The following is a 12,010-nucleotide window of genomic DNA, read 5'->3' as shown; positions in this document are numbered from 1 at the left end:
CAATTTTTAATTTGTGGCTTCTGTTTCTGTGACATTTTTAGGATTTAAAATTGCATTCTCTGCTCTTGTTATCTCAAACCACAGAAAAGCAATTGAATGTAATTGCACAAAAACATAAAATTAAGATAGGAACATACGCAAAACAGATAAAGTCATTGGGGAGGCAAAAAAATTATAAGCATATGCAAAAAAATAAGGAAGAAAGTTCAGAGTCCCAAAGCAATGACTATGTTCAATTATAAGTGCTAAAGGAGATAGAGATTAGAAAGCAGCTAGGTGCAAATAAATCACCCTTCCTTCCTCAGTCCTTTTCTGTGACTAACTAGCCCCTCAGGTATCCTGGAGAGTCTACCCACTTACAAGCCATAGGCCCCACTAGCCTCAGAAGTAATTTCTTCTTGCTAAAACCCTATACTCCTCCCACTTCCATGTGCAAACACTGGAAGGTCACTCCAAGTTGTCTCCTCCTGAAGAAACTTTTTGCCCTCAACAGCAATTTGCTTCTAGGACAATTCCTCCAAGTGGTCATCACCATGAGCAAGCATATACCTTCATATTGTTATTGCTTTGCACATGACAGGACCTCACTATACATTGACCAAAAGCCTTTGCATATAAACCATAGGAATGGACTCCAGTGAATGAATGTAAATCACACCCTGGCCTTGTCCTGGCCTAATATTGTGGAGACCAATTTTATTCAACCCTCACATCTACGATACCCACACAGATTATATCAGCTGATTATGGGGTCATATTGGTGGACTTCACCAGAAACATCCCATGTTCTCTTTGAAAGATGGCCTAATCCTGAATGGTCAGGAATATAAGTATTACATGGATTACAAAGTAAATGGTTAACAAGTATGGGGATAGGGCAGATAGCATAGTAGATGAGAGTGTGGGCTTTGGAGTTAGATGGGCCTGGGTTTGAATTCTCATTTTACTATTGTGGCTTTGAGCAAATTACCTGGTTTCTTCAATGGGTTAATAATATATGATGTACTTATTAAATGATATTTGTTACCTAAAAGGTAATACAATGACATTATTTCTACAAGTTAAAGATACATTTTTCACACTTTAATACTTCTGAGATCAGAATGTTTTTCATAATCAATATTGAAAGAAACCTGACAGCTGCTTACTCCTCCACACACAACTGTTATTCAAATGATAGTATATTTTATAGTTACTTGAGTCTAAGAATCAAGGAAATATAGTTCATGGAATTCCAGTAACTGAAATTTTCGAGCTTTTTTGAGGTAAAAATACGTTTTGAGTCAGATTCCCCCTATAATATTATCATTGTTATTGTTGTTAGGTGCCATTGAGTTGATTATGACTCATTGCGACTGTTACGGATTGAACTGTATCCCCCCAAAATATGTGTTGTAAATCCTAAGCTCTATGCCTATGGTTATAATCCTATTTGGGAACGGGTTTTATTATGTTAATGAAGCAGTTTTAGTGTAGAGGGTATTTTGAGTCAATCTCTTCTGATATATAAAAGAGATTAAATGCAAGCTGGTAAGCAGAGATGGGGTAAGAGAGATGCCAAGCCACATGAAGATTTCCTAGGAGCAGAAGCTCAAAAGAGACAAGTATCTTACTCCAGAGCCAACAGAGAGAAAAAGCCTTCCCCAAGAGACAGCTCTGTGAATTTGGACTTCAAGCCTCCTAAGCTGCAAGAAAATAAATTTCTGTTTGTTAAAGCCACCAACTTGTGGTATTTCTGTTATAGCAGCACTAGATAATTAAGACAGAATTTGGTACCAAGAGTGGGGTTGCTGCCGTAACAAATACATACAGTATGGAAGTAGTTTTGCAGTTGGTTAATGGGTAGAGGCTGGAAGAGTTGCAGTGCAGTGGCTAAAGAGCTGAGCTGCTAACCAAAAGGTCGGTTCTACTCTGTCCTATAGGGTCGCTGTGAGTCAGAATGGATTTGACAGCAACAGGTAATAGTAAAATCAGAATCTACTCAATGGCAGTGAGTTAATAGTAAAAGCCTGGATTCCCTGGAAGAGACTGTTGGTAGAATTATGGACATCAAAGGCAATTCTGGTGTGGGCTCAAAAGGAAGTAAGGGCGTTTAAAAAACAAAACAAAAAAAAAACCAATCCCGTTGCTGTCAAGTCGATTCTGACTCATGGCAACCCTACAGGACAGAGTAGACCTGTCCCATAGGGTTTCCAAGGAGCGCCTGGTAGATTCGAACTGTTGCTGTTTTGGTGAGCAGCCACACCTCTTAACTACTACACCACCAGGGCTGAGAAAGTCTCCACTGTCTTAGAGAATACATATTGTGCAAGCAATAGAAAGTTGCTAGAGATGTGGATGTTAAATGTGCTTCTGGTGAGACTTCAAAAAAATTATGAGCATGTGATTGGACAATGGGGGAAGGGCAATGCTTTTTATGCAGTGGCAAAGAACTTGTCTGAATTATGTTCAACTCTTTTGTGGAAGGTAGAACTTGTAAGGATGAACTTGAATATTTAGGTGAGATTTCTAAGTAAGATCTTGTAAGGGGCTGTATGGTTTCTTCTTGCTGCCTATAGTAAAATGTGAGAGAAAAGAGACGGACTTAAAAAATAACTGTGCAAAATGAAAACAGAACTTAAAGATCTGGAAAATTCTGTTGTACAAACTAAGGACACATATCCTAGAATGTTCACCAAGTGGCTACACAATCTTTTGTTAAAGAGATTAAGCCTGTGACTGATGGATCTAACCAAGCACCACAGCAGAAAATCCATCAGCTCAGACTGAAGGGGATAGAGAAAGAACAAAAGAAAAAATGCTGTCTGCATTTTGGAATTCTACAGGCAGTAAATAAGCCAAAGGAGAAGAGGACCATCCCTGGAACAGCTTGGAGATCAGCAGAACTGTTGGAAGCAGACTGGGAAGCAGGGCCTTCTCCATGTCAAAGGCTGAGGTCACTATCTCCTGGATCTCAAAGAGTGGGGCCACAGCCTCCTAGGTTTCGAAGAGTCAGATCTTCACCATCTTAGTTCCAGACTATGGGGCTGCCGTTAAGTTGTGCTGGCGGGATAGGGCCACTGCCCAAAGCTGAGGGATTGGGACTTCCATGCCCAAGGGGCAAAAGAATAAGGCCTGCTGGGGCCAAGGGGGTCACCACTCAGATGCACTAGGAGAATGGGCCTCCTAAAGCCAAGGGAGCAGAGTTGTAGTTCTGGTGGGTCTGGAAGGTGGATCTGAAGCCTACGGCCAAGGGGCCTCCACCCAGAATTCAGAGGGCATGGCCAACACCCCGAGTCTCAGAGAAGAGAGAATTATTTTCAAGCATTGAGAGCTAACGTAATTTGTTCTGCTGGATTTCAGACTTGCTTGGTGTTCATTATCCTTTCTTTCCCTCCAGTTTCCACCATTTATAATGGAAATGTCTACCTTGTGCCTGTTCCATCATTGTACTTTGGAAATAGATAACTCGTAGTCTAGATTTCACAGGTTCACAAATGAAGAGGAATTTTGCCCCAGGATGGAGCGTGCCTAAAGTTTCAGTGTGATTTAGATGATTCAGAGATGAGATATTGGACTTGAAGTTGATTTAAGACTTGGGACTATGTGATGGGGTGAATGTGTTTTGTATGTGGAAAGGACATGCATTTTGGGGAACCAAAGGGTGGAATGTTATGGATTAAAATGTGTCCCCCCAAAATATGTGTTGTAAATCCTAATCTCTACGCCTGTGGTTATAATCTCGTTTTGAAATGGGTTGCCTTTGCTATGTTAATGAGGCAGGGTTAGTGTAGATGTGTCTTCAGTCCCTCTCATTTGAGATATAAATAGAGTAAATAAGCGAGCAAGTAAGCAGAGGTAGGGTAAGAGAGATGCCAAGCCACTGGAGATCTACAAGAAACCTGGAAACAGAGGCTAACAAGACAAGGACCTTCCTCCAGAGCTGACAGAAAGAGAAAGCCTTCCCTAGAGCTGGCACCTTGAATTCAGACATCGAGCCTCTTAAACTGTGAGAAAGTAAATTTCTGTTTGTTAAAGCCACCCACTTACGGTATTTCTGTTATAGCAGCACTAGATAACTAAGACAGAGACCCTATAGGCCAGAGTAGAACTGCCCCCAGAGTGTTTCCTAGGCTGTAATCTTTATGGGCGCAGATTGCCAGGTCTTTTCTCCTGCAGAGCAGCTGGTGGGTTCTAACCACCAACCTTTCAGTTAGCGGCAGAGTGCTTAACTACTGTGTCACCAGGGCTCCTTATAATATTATTAGTGTCCTCTATATGAAGGACAAAAGCTGAAGTTTCCCTTAGGTCACGTTCTCCCATTTGTAGATCCACAACCAAGTGGAGTCACAGAAGCTACTTTACTGGGAAGCTAATGAAACTTAAGCTTCCAGCCCCCTACTTCAAAGGCCTCTACCAATGTCCTGGGAAGGGCCCCAGTAATGTGTTCATACGGTCATATATATTTTTAAAATTTGCAAATTTGTTTTGTTTTCTTTTCCTTGAAGAAGTCACTATTGTATAATCGTATGGAACAGAGTAGAACTACCCCAGAAGGTTTCCAAGGAGCGGCTGGTGGATTTGAACTGCCGATCTTTTGGTTAGTAGCCAAGCTCTTAACCACTGTGACTCCAGGGCTTTGTATAACCTTTGCGTCCCATAAAACTTAAAATCACCCATGGATGTCACTCTGTCTTAGTTATCCAGTGCTGCCATAACAGAGGAAACCCTGGTGGTGTAGTGGTTAAGTGCTATGACTGCTAGCCGAGAGGTCGGCAGTTTGAATCCTCCAGGCGCTCCTCAGAAACTCTGTGGGCCAGTTCTACTCTGTCCTATATGGTTGCTATGAGTCGGAATCAACTCGATGGCAGTGGGTTTGGTTTGGTTTGGCTATAACAGAAATACCACAAGTGGATGGCTTTAACAAGTAGAAATTTATTCTCTCACAATGTGGTAGGCTAGAAGTCCGAATTCAGGGTGCCAGCTCTAGAGGAAAGCTTTCTCTCTCTGTCCAGTCTGGAGGAAGGTCCTTGTCATTAATTGTATTCTGGTCTAGGAGCTTCTCAGGGCAGGGGCCCTGGGCCCAAAGGATGTGATCTACTCCTGGCACTACTTTCTTGGTGCAGTGAGGTCCCTCTGCCTCTCTGCTCGTTTCTCTCTTCAATATCTCAAAAGAGATTAACAAGACACAACCTAATCTTGTAGATTGAGTCCTGTCTTGTTAACGTAACTGCCTTTAATCCCGCCTCATTAACATCATAGAGGTAGGATTTACAGAGCATAGGAAAATCACATCAGATCACAAAATGGTGGACACAATACTGGGAATCACAGCCTAGCTAAGTTGACACATTTTTTCGGCCGGGGAGGGGGACACAATTCAATCCATAAAACGCCCCGAGGTATTAGTGTGGCCCAGTTTGTATGTAGGGTCCTCTGCCTCTCTTGAGTATTTCCTTGGTCTGTGTTTCTCTTCCACTCCATCAAAACCTGCTCTTGGGACAGGATCTTCTAATGGACATTAATACCTAAGTGTGAATTTAAACCATCGTAGTTTACTCTTTCTGAGGTTATTTACATTTTGCATTGCCTACAAATGTAGAATGAAAGATTATTTCTCTCAAATGAAATATATGGCATTAGCAAACAGACAGAAATGTTATTTGGGCCTCGAAGGGATCTTTCCTTCATTCATAAAAACACACCCAGAAAACACTCTCCTATGCCTGTATACTTACATATGCCCAATTGTGCTGTCTAAATCAACTTTTATCTAGTTAACAGTACGCTAGAAAATTTGTAGCAGATAAGGTTTTTCTGCAATGTGAGCAGAAGAGACACTGCTCATTCCTCTGTCCTTGTCTTCCAGCCTCTCTCCCTCTAATGTTTATTGAACATCTGCCAAGTGATAAGCACTATCATAGCCAATGACATGAATTGTCTCCCTTTTTTTAATTGTGGTGAAAATATACGTACCAAAACACCCGCCAGCACAACAGCTTCCATATTTATAACTCAATGGGCAGTAGTATATTGAAATAAGCATTTAACTTGGTTGACTTAAACAGTGAATGGGTGAATCAAACAACTCTGATTTTTGTGATGATACTATTGTTCTCACCCTAGTAATGTGTTTTCATTTTACAGTTTTCTTCATTAGAGAAGTTAACATTTTCGTTGTCCTTATTTTTCCTTTAATTGTGCTTCTAGGTATTCTATAGCCCTCAAGACTGTTATTTCTGTATATTAAAGACTCCCTTGAAGGTTGGTTTCTTAATTAATTACTTCAAAAGGATTACATTTATATACTTCCTGTAGGCAGTAGATCCTACAACTTAGCTCCAAATCCTCAACTAAGATATATTGGAAGAAAGGGTATAATGTGACTGCATTTTTTGAGACTTCAAAAATGGTCTTCCTTAAATATCATAAGCAATGTAAGCAATGATGATATTAACAAAAGAATGATCATGGTCATATGATGAACCATATGAACAATTCCCTCTACCCCATACTCATCTATCACCAATAGTCCTCTTGTCACCTCTAAGAAAAACTGTACAAATTAGAATGTATTTATCCTTTGGGTCTAAGTTTAAATGTCACTTCCTCTGGAAAGGCTTTTCTGATTTCCCTTTCATCACAAACTAAGGTAGATATTTCTAACCACAGGTATCCATAGCACCTTATATGTCTCCTATTATAGGAGATGTCATACCTTATTATCATTGCTTGATTCATTAACTACTTTTCCTACTAGACCATAAAGTCTTACTCGTCATTTTATCCTCAGGGTCCTGGCTACTACTAAGAATGTTACAAACATAAGTGAAGGAAGAAAGGAACAAAGGAAGGAAGGAAATTTTCAAATATTAGGGAAGCCAATTATTCAGTTCGTTTAGTATTCAAAATGCAATCATATGGACAGTACTTTTGGAAATACTTCCCGTACAACTGGGATTTCACCAACTCCTTCCTGTGCTTATTGAATTGCTGAAAATAATATCAAAAAGTGTTATTTCCTCTTCTAATTCCTCTAGGAGATGAAGACACAAATCATAGAGTCCAAGGGACTTAAGCCAAAGTGGCTCTTCTTGGTTCTTACGTCATTGTTTTGGAGTCAGCCCAGCTATCCACACTATACCATCTGCACTGTGTCCTGAACCTCTCTCACTTCCCCATCTGACTCTCCACTGCACTGTCAGATTCTGAACACTTTCCTTTGACTCATCTTCCAATATAGTTGATTATCCTCATTGTAATGGAAGGGAGAGAGAGTATGTGGATCTTCCAAGGCGTGGGTTGTTCAAATATTGTCTCTATTTGGCTTTAAAATGCATCATGTAGCTTTTCATATAATATGATAATTTACCCACTGTTCAGAAAACTGAGAATTCTTCTCTAAGTGGCAGTCCAAATTTAGAAATCACAGCTGTTTTTAGCGATTTAGTCATTGCCTTTCAGGTGCCAAAAATATCACCTATCACATTCCCCAGGGTTCAAAGACAGAGCGGAAGGGAAAAAAAAGCAAAGACGAAGTTGAGAAGGTAGCATGAAGCTTCTCTAGTAATATAACTTAGCATTAAAATAACATAATAAAAAAGTAACAATAATAATACAATAAAACCTGCAAAAGCCAGAGCCTGTGTAAGGCAGAAACCTGTCAGAGAAGGAGAACTCAAATATTTTCCACTAATAGAGAGCAATAAAAAAGTGGTAAGGCTGCACCCCATCAAAAGCAGAAAACTTGCGAGGCCTAGAAAAACAAAGCAGTTCTGTCAAGTTCTGCTGCTCACAGGTTTCACTGCTGTAATAGCAATAAAAACTAGCATTCAGTAGCAATTATCAAAACGGGACCTCATGTGACTACGCTAATATCCCTAAGAGAGAGGGAGGATAGTATTCTTAGCATCCTCATTTTACAGATGAAGAAACAAATCAGGGAAATTAAGCGACTGGCCCAAGGTCACCCAGCCAAGTTTGAGCTGCAATCCAGGCCATTATACTTCAAATCCTGTGACCTATATCTTATTCAACATGGCTTCATCAGTGATTTATCCAACCTGCCCTCCCCCCACCCCACAGGACTCTGTGTTGGTGGGAAATCTGCCTTTTTTCCATCACTGTGGGCCAAAAGAGGGCCATTAGGACTTCTTAGAACAGAGAAGAAACAAAGATTCAATATCTAGGTTTTAGATGCAGGTTCCAGGAACATAGATGTTAAAATCTTACTTGACCTATCCCTAAGATGATTTTAGAGACTTGCAAAAAAAAAAAGTTTGGCCAGTCTGCCCCAGTTTGCATAAACCCCCAGAACTTGGGAACGAACAGCCAAAGCAATTTTTCAACCAGCAAAACTTAGGGATCCTGCTCTGATCTCCTAGTCCTCATCTCCCCAAGGCAGGCCAGTACCTAGCACAGCCTGGACTGTAGAGAGAGTCTCAGCCTGGAGGCCCTGACACATGGCGCCAGGCTGCTGCAGCCAACCCAGTCCATCCACTGGATCAGATCAAGTGATTGGCACCCCTGCGTAGTGCAAAGGATTAAGTGCTTGGCTGCTATCCAAAAGGCTGGCAATTTGAGTCTACTTGGAGGAGCCTCCGAAGAAAGCCACAGCAATCAACTTCAGAAAAATAAGCCATTGAAAACCCTACAGAGCACAGTTCTACTCTGACACACAGGGTTGCCGTGAGTCGGAATCGACTTTACGGCAACTGGTTTTTGGTTTTGGTTTACAATCCAGCAACATCAACTTCAGGTACCCACGCAAGGCAGTGTCTGGCAAGAACTTTGTAAAAGAGAGCTGGGAAAAGACAACTAGTCGGGGAAATGACTGAAGGGCTACTAAATGAAATGGGGAGGATAACACTTTTGCAGACACTGTTTTGCAAAAACTGTAAAAATATTTCTGGTCCTATAAGTTCTTCCAGAATCTTGGCACTCCCACATCAAGAGGAGGAGTTTATTTCCCCTCCCCTCAAACCTGGGTAGGCCTTTATGACTGTCTCAATAAAAGAATATGGCTGAAGTGATGCTCTGCGACTTTGGAGGGTAGCCTAGAAAAAGTGAAACAGCTTTCCACCTGGCTCTCTGTCTTGGGCACCTGGCTTTAGAAACTTGAGAGAAAGCGCAGGCTATACGGAGAGCTCATGTGTAGGTATTCGGGCTACCCGCCCCAACTAAGGTCCTAGCCAACAGCTGGCATCAACTGCCAGACATGTGAGTGAACAGGCCTAGAGATGATTCCAGCCACCAGCATATGAGTCAACCTGGCCTTTGAGTCACCCAGCTGAGGGAGACTTAAGGCATGGACTGTGGAGCAGAGACAAACTATCCCCACTTTGCCCTTTGTGAGTTTCTGGCCTGTAGAATCCACGGGGATAAAAAATGGTTGTGTTAAGTCAGTAAGTTGTGGGGTAATTTGTTACACAGTAAGAGATAACCAGAACAGGAACCTCAGTCCAAGGGGACCCCAGGGCATGTTTTATTCGAAATAGCCAAAAGGTAACCCCAGGCCCTATAATGAAGTCCAGCCCTCCCCTGCATATGTGGTCATTTCTTGTATGGGCTCTGCTGTTGCTCTGAAATGGCACTTGGCCGTCTCCCTCTGAGTCTATCAGACAGGTTTTTAAAGGTCTGAATCTCCATTGTGTACAGGGTTTGAGCCCTTTCCCTTAAGTTTCTTGGGTTCTGGACAAATCAGGAGGTAAGCTTAGCCACTTCTTTTGATCTGTGAGCATTCCGCGATGGTTAAGAAGCATGTAGCGGGGAGTAGGGGGGGTGATGGGCAGTGAGGAGAAAGGGAAGAACCTAACTCTGAACACCTTTGTCTTAGTTTTTACCTAGAGCCACCTGTTATACTTAAGCAAACATATGAGCACAGTTAGAACCCTCACTCTCAGTACCATGATACCACTGAATCATTTTACTTCCAACAACAACCCTTACCTCAGGTCATTAGATTTAAAACCAGAAAAATAAAAATATTTAAGGACTTGTCTATCTTTTACACTATCGTAATACAAGTACTTAGAACAGTGACTAGAACATAGTACGCACTCAATAAATAAATATCGAACGGAGGAATGAATGAAATTTTCCTACTCCTTCTAGAGAGCAGAGCCCTGTTGGTGCAGTGGTTAAGAGCTTGGCTGCTAACCAAAACGTCAGCAGTTCAGATCCACCAGCTGCTCCTTGGAAACGCTTTGGGGCCGTTCTACGGGTTGGAATCAGCTTGACAGCAATGAGTTTGGCTTTTGCTTTTTTTCTAGAGAGCAATACCTAATATTGGATCAGCATAATGTGCTTAGAAAACTGTAGCAGTCAATAGGTTGACATTCTACTGCATTAAGTAATACGCTTTCCAAGCTGCTCAAGGTAAATTTTAAACCTTAAAACTGTAAGTTCCTTGAGGGCAGGAACCATGTCTTATTCCATTTTGTATTTCCAACACCTGACACTTTGTCTGATACTTGCTAAGTACATGTTTCTCACTAAATGAATGTCAAACAGAGACTGGTAGAGCTATTTCAGATAATGTAGTTTTCCTAGGCCTTGCCTAGCAGACATAGTGACAGAGCAGGGTGCTGGCAAAAGCACAGGCCAACGTATCTGGTGCCTGGAGGGATCAGACTTGGATGCAGGGATCCAGATGTCCTGAGGTTTTTCAGACTCCAAAATCCCCTGAGAACAAAGGGACTCAGAGGCTATTTGTAATCTGAGTGTGACATTAGTATTAATACAAAAAGGGATCTAAACGTCCATTTCAGCTCTCCAAAGTGCTTTTATACAATTGCTCCAAATAGGGCTTTCTTTCACAGGTAATTTTATACATGCGCCATTCATTCATTTGTCCATTCATTTATTTGTTCAACCCATATTCAAAGAGGGTCTACCTGTTGCAATTCTTATGCAAATATTTGTTTAACCTGCTCAAGAGATAGCTGAGTATTCCAAAGGTCTCCCTTCCCTGGAAAAGAATCTGACCGGGCAACATAAGACGTGATATTTCTATCTTGGAACAGCTCATGGGAAGCGCAGACACAGCACTCTCACAGTTTGGAATTCACTAATTCAGTGTATCTCATAATGTGATCCTAGAAACACCCGCACTGGGTAGAATCACTTGAAAGATGATTATTTAAAACAGTGAATTCTGGCATTCAGAATACTAAATCAGGAGTGAGATGGGAAATTTTAACATGTACCATTGGTGATTTTGATTGTCATCAAGCCTGTGAACCACTGAACAAACATGTCTTGATAATAGGAACTATACACTGTTGCTTATTATTATTATAAAACCCGCTGCTATTGAGTCGATTCTGACTCATAGTGACCCCATAGAACAGAGTAGGACTGCCCCATAAGGTTTCCAAGGGGCAGCCAGGGAATTTGAACTGCCAACCTTTTGGCTAGTAGCCGAGTTCTTAACAACTGCACCACCAGGGTTTAAAGCAATTGACTGATATTGAAAAGGTCAGCAGCTCTAAATCACCAGTGGCTCCACGGAAGAAAGATGCGGCAGTCTACTTCTGTAGAGATGTACAGCCTTGGAAGCCCTATGGGGTCACTATGAGTTGGAATAGACTCGACGGCAGTGGGTTTAGTTTGGTTTATTATAATACAACTGCCCTCCTGATCTTTACAAAAGTAAGGTGTTACTTGGTTGATTCTAAGACACCTCAAAATAGTCTAAATATAGCTCAGAATTGCCAAAGCCCCAGAACAGAATTTTACTGAATGGATGATATTATTTCACATAGTCATTCATTCACTCCTTAAACTAACCCAAAATAAGCTCCCACAGTAAGAAAATGACAAAGTAAACCTATCCATCTAAGAAACTCATAATTTAGAAGCAAATTATTAAATATTATTTGTTATTAAGATAGAGAAGTTTTTAAATATTGATGCAGCACACACAAGATCCTTTTCAATTTGAAAAACAACGAATAACAATCATCAATTAACAGGGCACAGTGTGAAGGATCTCAGGACCACGCCATCTGGAATGTACTGTTTCCTACTC

General features: G+C 41.2%; 1 protein-coding gene across 3 annotated transcripts in view; it reads right to left on the bottom strand.

Moving 5' to 3' along the window:
* HPSE2 (heparanase 2 (inactive)) overlaps positions 1-12,010 on the bottom strand; it is a 704,249-nt gene that overhangs the window by 161,497 nt on the left and 530,742 nt on the right. The gene's annotated exons all lie outside the window — the stretch shown is intronic.

The sequence above is a fragment of the Loxodonta africana genome, chromosome 16, assembly GCF_030014295.1.
Source record: "Loxodonta africana isolate mLoxAfr1 chromosome 16, mLoxAfr1.hap2, whole genome shotgun sequence".
Lineage (NCBI taxonomy): Eukaryota > Metazoa > Chordata > Mammalia > Proboscidea > Elephantidae > Loxodonta > Loxodonta africana.
The sequence above is the reverse complement of the archived record's forward strand: the minus strand, read 5'-3'. Positions and strand labels throughout refer to the sequence as shown.